Source organism: Chinchilla lanigera, unplaced genomic scaffold (genome assembly GCF_000276665.1).
Source record: "Chinchilla lanigera isolate Chin_1 unplaced genomic scaffold, ChiLan1.0 scaffold00019, whole genome shotgun sequence".
Classification (NCBI taxonomy): Eukaryota; Metazoa; Chordata; class Mammalia; order Rodentia; family Chinchillidae; genus Chinchilla; species Chinchilla lanigera.
The window spans coordinates 2,006,412-2,014,700 of NW_004955420.1; the positions used below are offsets into that span (position 1 = coordinate 2,006,412).

The following is an 8,289-nucleotide window of genomic DNA, read 5'->3' on the forward strand; positions in this document are numbered from 1 at the left end:
ATATATAGTTATTTTTAGTTTGTCATGTAAGAGAAACCATAGGATATTTAACTTTCTGTGTCTGACTTCTTTCACATAAGGTTATGTGATCTCAAGAGTCATCCATTTTCCTGCATATGACATGATTTTGCTCTTCTTTATGACTGAATAAAATTCTACTACATATATAGACCACATTTTCTTTATTCATTCGTGATGGGCATCTAAGCTATTTCCAGGGCCTAACTATTTTGAATTGAATTGGTATAAACGTGAGCATGCATGTATCACTTTAGTATGATGTCTTTAACTCCTTTGGTATATACCCAGTAGAGGTATATCTAGGTCAAGTGGAATTTTTAGTTTTAGTTTTTTTGGAGGAATCTCCATCCTGGTTTCCATAATGGCTGTATGAAGTTTACATTTCCACTAACAATGTGGATGGGATTCTTCTTCCCCACATCCTTACAGGTATTTGTTATTATCTGTGTTCTTGATGATACCTATTTTGAGTGGAATATGATGGAATATAAGACCTTTTTATTTGCATTTCCTTAACAGCTAAAGATAATGAACATTCTCTATGTACATATGGCCATTTTATATTTCTTCCTTTGAGACGTGTCTGTGTCATTCATTTTCTCGTTTTTGACTGGATCATTTGTTTTGGGGGAGATTTTTTTGAGATTTTTATATATTGTAGATATTCACTTAGCAGAAGGTTTTTCAAAGAGAAGATAAACAATATCCTCTTAGTCACTGCCCAAAAAGTATAACACTCACAGTTGAGGGGCACAACGCAGTCTACCTAAGGATGGATCCAGGTAAAGAACTCAAGCAGGAGGCAGGGTGGTACACACCCATAATCCCAGCACTCTGGGAGGCTGAGGCAGGAGGATTGCACATTTGAACTCAATCTGGGCAACACAGACACTTAGTGAGAGCCTGTCTCAAAAAAGTGTTTTGTTTTGTTTGTTTGTTTGGTACCAGGAATCGAACTCATGACCTCAGGCTTCCCAGGCAAGCACTTATGCCGCTGAGCTACAACCCTGGCCAAAAGCGTTTTTTCAAAGACTGGAGATTTAGCACAGTGAAAAGCCCCAGCACCACACACACACACACACACACACACACACACGCATACATGCACGTACATGCATACATTACTGCAACAACTCAGCACTCAGAAAGCTGAGGCAAAAGGATCTCTATGAGTTCAAGGCCAGCCTGTGCTACATAGAAAATTGAAGGCAGCCTGAACTACATAGTGAGAACCTGTCTCAAAAAAAAAAAAAAATGACATCAGGCATAAAGAGATATTAAGAAGCAATGGAAACTAGTTTAATGTGTTTAAGAATTGTCATTCATATGGTTACAAAATAAAACAAATTTCAAAAATAAGTCTTGAAGGAAAAGTTAATAATAATATAAAGCAACAATAATCATTTAAGCTTAAATCCAAGATCACATCCATTAAAATTATAAAATAGGTACAATAAAAGCCTGAAAGATCTTTCACTCTACACAGATGATGATTAATAGATACTGTAGGATTTCTCATTTATACACATGATAATTAATAGATACTGTTACATTCTTGACCTTGATGAGCAGAGATAAAAGTATTTCAAATGCTTTCAAAAAAGAGAGCATACAAAAAAGAGGGCAACAAAAAGATAATCACGGATGGAAAAAGTATAATTACATCTTCCAAACTAGAGAAATTATCTTTGTACTAGAAAAATAAAGACTAACAATATATAGTTAATGAAAATATGACAGGATGTGGCTGAGTATGGGATGCACTCAGGAAGCTGAGGCAGGAGTACACTGTGAGTTTGAGGTCAGCCTGGGCTACATAGTGAGTTCAAAGCGAGCCTGAACTACATAGTAAGCCCCTATCTCAAAAAAGAAAAAAAAAAATGATAGGATGTAAAAACTATTATACAGGGGCTAGGGATTTAGCTCAGTGGCAAAGCACCTGCCTGGCAAGTGCAAGGTCGTGAGTTCGGTTCCCGGTACCGGAGAAAAAACCAAAACCAATCCTCGGTACTGCAAAACTTTTTTTAAAAATTAAACTATATTCATCTCTTTTATCTTCTATGAATTTCCACAGATAAAGAGATAAAAGTTAAGTTCCTTAATGTGCTAATTTAGCAATTGTAAAATTTTAAAATCAACCTGACATTAATAACACTTTAAAGACTAAACATCTCTGAATACTATAAAGGTATTCCTATTAATATTTCTTTGCAAAGTCACTTTCTGGAAGTAACATGTTTATGGAAAATCTGGCCAAAAACAAGAATATTAAAATGTGTTCTGCATTAAGAAGGAATCCATATCATAAGTATATTAGAAGTTAACACGATTTAAGAATAAAAATCATGAAACCAGAAAAACTCATGAAAATATGCATAGAACTTCTTAATTGTATATATAGAGACTCTTTAGAGGCACTGTACATAGAGCTCTTGAAATCATGAATCAGAACATGCATTTTCTACTATGTTCTTTCAGTGATTTGAATACTTTATGAAACTTTTTATTTCTTTTTTCCAAGGTGATTTACAGAAGTTTCTTAACAGTGCAGGTACAGTCCTCTTACAGCCACTATACATAAAGTTCTTGAAAATATAAACCACATTAATTAATTTGCTTTACAAGATTGTTTGTTTGTAGAGCTACTAGGTCACCAGTTGCTATTCTAAATTTGCTTTTATTCAGCCAAAACTGTGAAGGCTGGATTGTGATGCAAGTATATCTTCATCAGGCCAGGAATATAGCTCAGTGATACAAGTGCCTGCCTGGCAAGCACAAGGTCCTGAGTTCAAGTCCTGGGACCAAAAAAATAAATACATAAAAATAAAAGTATATCTTGCTATTTTCTTCTTCTTTTTTCTTTTCTTTTTTTTTTTTTTTTATAGTACTGAGGACTGGACTCAGAACCTTCACACTGAAATACACTCCCAGCACGTTTTATTTTTTGTTTTGAGACAGGACCATGTAAATTGCCCAGTCTGGACTCAAACTTGCAATCTTCCTGCCTCAGCTTCCCAGAGTGCTGGAATTATAGGTGTGCACCGCCACATCTGGCTTTTGCTAACCAATTTTAATTTCAAAAAGCCACACAGAGTCATGCTATTCTTTAATTTCACCACAGGTATTTGTTACCGCAGGCCCAACACAGAACTCAAAATTTTATTTAATCTGTGTTCCCTAAACTTCCATAGCCAGAAAGTGCTGCTGGGTTGCATTAAAGGATCGGAACCCAGATATCACCGACCCTTGTCCTGCCCGCTGCTGCAGGACCTCAGCGGTCCGTGCCTTTCCAGTGCCTGTGCCCTCCCCACGTCTGTGCCGCCAGCTGTCCCTGCAAGGGCACGGCGCGTGCTCACAGGAGGTAGGCCTCTGCTCCCTGTGTCTCCCGTGGTGCCATCCCCCGGGGCCACCCATGCACGCTGCCGTGTCTGGGGTCACCCAGTCTTCTGCCAGAGTGGAAGCAACAGAGCCCTTTATCTGAGGCGAAACCCTGACTAGAGAGGGCCAGAGGTACGCGAATAGGCTCTAAACTGCAGAGCATCGAGTCGGGAAGTGGGCAAGAGTGTTTTCTTCCTCTCTTGCCTTTGTGCAGTCAGCCAGTTCCGCTTCTGCCCAGTGTCTTGTTTTAAATAAAACTGCTCTTTTTTTTTTTTTTTTATTTCCATGTCCTGTGTTCTCCCCATTCTGCCTACCTCCCATCCTGTCCTCTCCCGTCTCTCCCTTTCTCCCTCCCTCCCTCCCTCATGGTGCTGTCTCTCACAGGGTACTTTTCAGTTCACTCCGCTTGGCCGGCCATGTCTGCACACCTCCTCTTAGACCCACACTAGCACCCTTTATTGCACTCACGTTTAAGGAATCTAGTTCTCCTTACAAAGAGATGTTTAATAAGCTTGGTGTTAGATTAAGAGTATTTAATGTGTTTCTTGTACATGATGATTAAATCTGATCTTTTTAAAAATAGCACATTGACTATCAGTCTGAAGAGGTGAAAGGGAATTAGCTAAGGTGGTTGGTAGCACCAAAGGTATCTCTTGTGAGAGTAATACTGGAGAAGTTCCCATCGAGAATCAAGGAAATAATTATTATTGAGAAACAAGTTTGAAAACTGCTCCACAAAAATGCACAATGGGAGAGAATTTTTAAATTAAAATCACAGAATTTAAGAGAAGTTGATTTCCTTAGAAAAATGTTGTCTCAGAAGAAAAATCCCTTCAGGGAAGAAAAACATTTGTGGCTGTGGAACTTCAAGAACAAGCGAACCACAGCTATGCCAGGCTTTGTGGGGCTGGGAGACCCTGTAAACCTCTGTACAGTAGTGAGTGGTGATGCAATATTAATATCTTCATATGGAAAGGCTGTGGATATTTTGATCAACCGGAGGACAACTGAGGATGTGGTTAAGAGAGCAGAGCCATTTTTAAAATTCACAGACTTCACAGTGAATGTTTTGTTTTGTTTTAGGGTAATTTTGGGCCCAACATCCTCCCTTGCCCTTTCCAGAAGTTGTTTGTTTCTCATTTTGGCAATGTACGTTTCATATTGATAAGAACTACCTACTTAGCCTAATTAATAAATGCATTTTAATCCCAGCAGGAATTTGTCCCCTGCTGTGCTAGGCCTTTGGTAAAAGACCAGGTAGCATCTGTGTCCAAAAGAGGAGCAAACGGAGTACAGAAAGCTCCAGAGAAGACATTGCGAATCCCCTTTGGAATGGAGACGAGAATAGTCTATCTGGTTCCTACAATACAAGCTATAAGATGTGTTTTAACTTTTCAAGTTAAATATCAAGAAAAACATAATGTTTAAATCCTATTAATTGATTCAAATGCTTATTAATGCTATTTCTTTCTGGGTACCAGGCTGGACCTTGTGAGTATAAAAGATATGGGGTCCATCCATGAGCTTAGGAAGCCCCCAGTATCATAGGGCCCATAACGTACTGCAGAAAGTCTGGCCCCTTTCTTTCTTCCAGTGCATCAAGTCTGGTCCTGCCGTGGGGATTATTCTGCCCCACACAGCATGTCTAGCTCTAGAGACAGCTTTCACCTCATCATGTTTCTGCCTCCGTTTATGTGTCATTTCTGTCTGAGGGCTCTTCCCTGACTTCCACTCATTTGCATACCTCTGGCACTCTCTAGTCAATGTTTCACCTGACTTATTTCCTTCAATACCGTCTGTCACACTTGTATTGGAATAGAAATTGTTCATGTATTTATTGTCTGCCTCCTTCCACTAGAACACCAACACCATGAGGGCCAGGACTTTTACCTGGCTTGTTGATGGCTATGGCTGTCCTTAGCATCAAGAAGACTATAAGGCAAGCACACTATAAATGTTTTTGTCATTGTTGGTTTTTGTTTGTATAGTAATGGGGATTAAACTCAGGCCTGATCTACCACTGAGCTATAGTCCCAACCCTTTTTATTTTGAAACAGGGTCTTACTAAATTGCCCAGGCTGGGCTCAATCTTCTGAGTTGCTGGCATTACAAGCACATCTTCTACACCTCAAAAAAAAAAAAAAAAAAAAGTTTAGAATAAAAGAACGAGTGAATAGGAGTTGTCTGGATGCATGCAGCAATCAGCACTTTATAATCCAGCATGGTGGAGGATAGACCTGCACAGCACAGATCTGGATACTTCACTGTGTCTAACAAGTGGGAGAGTAGGAAACCAGCCTAGGAGGAGACAAAGAAGGCTTCTAGGGGATGTGAAGATACAGTTTTGAGCCAAGCCCTTGTTCAGAAGCTCACGCAGATCACCATGTACAGGGATGAGAGGAGGTGGGAAATCGGCGAGAAGCCCTGGAGAAGGAGAAAATGGGTCAAAAGCAGACACGCATGGGGAAGGGAACTCCATCAGGGAGTTCAGACCTATCTTGAGGGCAGTGTCATGGACCCTGAATGATAAAAGGGGCAGGGACAAGGAATGGGGATGGATCTGTTCTGTTGAAGGCTCTTCGCAGAAGCAGTGTGAGGAAAGGGATAAACGAGTCCAGTGAGCTGATCGATTCAGTATTGCGGGCACGAGGGATGAGAAATTGCACTACAGCCAGAGTTATGGGAACAGAGCATGAGGGTGGACCGAGGATCACCTGAGAGGAATAGCAAGAGCGGAAGAGAGAGTTCTGCTCCTTGCCTAGCTCTGCCCTCGAGGAGGCAGCCCCTGGAGATGTGGCACATTTTCTGGAGGCCACACAGAAACTGGCAATATTCATCACCTGATAGCCACATGGTGAAGGACGACAGCACCGGGGGTCAACTATTCCTGCTGGAGGCAGAAAACTTGGACCTTATTGCCAGTATTTTGTCTCACGGGTCAACTCTAGGCCAGACTACTTGTTTTCTAATACGTATAGCAGGGTAGGATTTCAGAACTTTCTGCTCCTTTCTAACCAAAAGCTCCATCAGATAAGGATATCTGTTCACATCTGCATTTATCTCAAAATATTTAATGAAGATCTACGATAAGTGCTGGGCTCTGGGGACACAACTCTCACCCTCAAATAATCTGTAATTTAGTGAAAGAGGCAGACAAATAAAAAGACAATTGAAATGTGCTGAGACAGGTATTGTAATAGAACACTGAGATTCCACTGTACTCCAAAAAAGATAGTTACCTTCAAGAGTGAGAGACACATACCCATGTTTATAGCAGCACAATTCATACAGCTTATATGTCCATAAACAGAGGAATGGACAAAGAAAGTGTATTTATACGTGATAGAGTACTACTCTGCCATAAAGGATAAACTTGAGTTGTTTGTAGAAATGAGACCGTAATGTTAAGTGAAATAAATCTGACACACAAGCTTACATATTGCATAGTTTCTTATATGAGGTCACAATAAAGGGTAGATAATAAGAAACAGAGAGATAGATCTTTTACAAAAGGGGAGAAAACTGAGAGGTGAAGAGATGAGGGAGGAACAGTAAGAGAAAGGGGTGAAAAGCGAAGATGTGTTACATACATTACCAACTGCCCATGAGTAATATAACCATGATGTACTACAAACATGTATAAAATAAAAAGTGAAAAAAGTAAAAGAACTCACAAAAGTATAAAGCAAAGATTCTTAACATAAAATAAGTTTGGGAGTGGGTATCATGGGTATCTTGTGTTGGTAAGATATAAAAATACATCCCCAAAGAGAAAAGCAACTTCAGGGGTGTGTGTGTGTGTGTGTGTGTGTGTGTGTGTGTGTGTGTTACTAGGGAGTCAACCTAGGGCCTTCACACTGATCTACATCCTTAGACACCAGATTATTTTTTAATTTTTTTAGGCAGGGTCTCAATAAATCACAAATTAGGCTCAGCTCAAACTTGTAATCCTCCTGCCTCAGCCTGCCAGAGTTCTGGGAAGAAAAAAAAACTAATGGAACAAGGATAAGTGATCATTAAAAATAATGCCAGCTCAGCTATAAATAAACACAAGAGCGTCAAAAATAATCACCGTTAATACTAATAAGTAATGTTTATTGAGTGCATGAAATGTCCCAGGAGCTATGGGTCTTCCATATTTTTCCCTCCTTTCATCCTCATACCAGTCTAATGAGCTAGCAGCATTTTTCTAACTTTACAGATGAGAACGCTGAGGTTCAGAAAGGTTGCATACTTACCCCAAGTCACACAATAGTACGCTCACACCTGGCAGTCTGAATGCAGAGTTTCCAATTGGAATGTGGTCCTGCCTTCCACAGTTAGTGTCATTTGTCTACTGATCGGTCCTCCTCAGGGCTTAGGAGATTTGCCCACGGTCCTGTGCAGCATGACTGAGCATTCGGTCCAGAGGCAGCTGCGCCCCACGGCCATGCCCTTTCACAGCTGTGTCTCCAGGCTGCATATGCACTGAGCGAGAAGAAAACGAAAGAAGAAATACACTAGTAGCAAATACACTTTCCCTTTGTTTTTTTGTCTCAATTCTCCACAGGGAGAGCAAAGTTGTGCCTCCTGCATGCGTGCCTTGGTTCCACCAGGGACTTTGTCAGAGGTGATTAGGCCTGGGGCTGGAGAGGGCCGGCGGGCGGCTGACTCACCCCCACACCACCTCATAGCATTGGCCGGTGGCACTGCCTGATGGGCAGACTCCTAGGTGAACGGTAACCTGCTACCGCTACATGCTTGGGGAATTCTTTCCAAAAACAACAGTTTGAAAGCAGAACTGGAAAAATTGGAAGGTTAGCCCGTGTTTTTGCTGAGATTTTTCAACATTTGTATCTCAGCCTTCTAAGGAGCCACGAGTCACAGTAACAGAAGTGGATATTACCTTCA

At 40.7% G+C, this 8,289-nt stretch overlaps 1 long non-coding RNA gene across 1 annotated transcript in view; it reads right to left on the bottom strand.

Moving 5' to 3' along the window:
• LOC106148317 overlaps window positions 1-7,925 on the bottom strand; it is a 31,297-nt gene extending 23,372 nt beyond the window's left edge. Inside the window, exon 1 of the long non-coding RNA XR_001233657.1 lies at window positions 7,638-7,925. This is a non-coding gene — a long non-coding RNA (uncharacterized LOC106148317). The remainder of the gene's footprint in view (window positions 1-7,637) is intronic.
• Window positions 7,926-8,289: the final 364 nt, after the last annotated feature.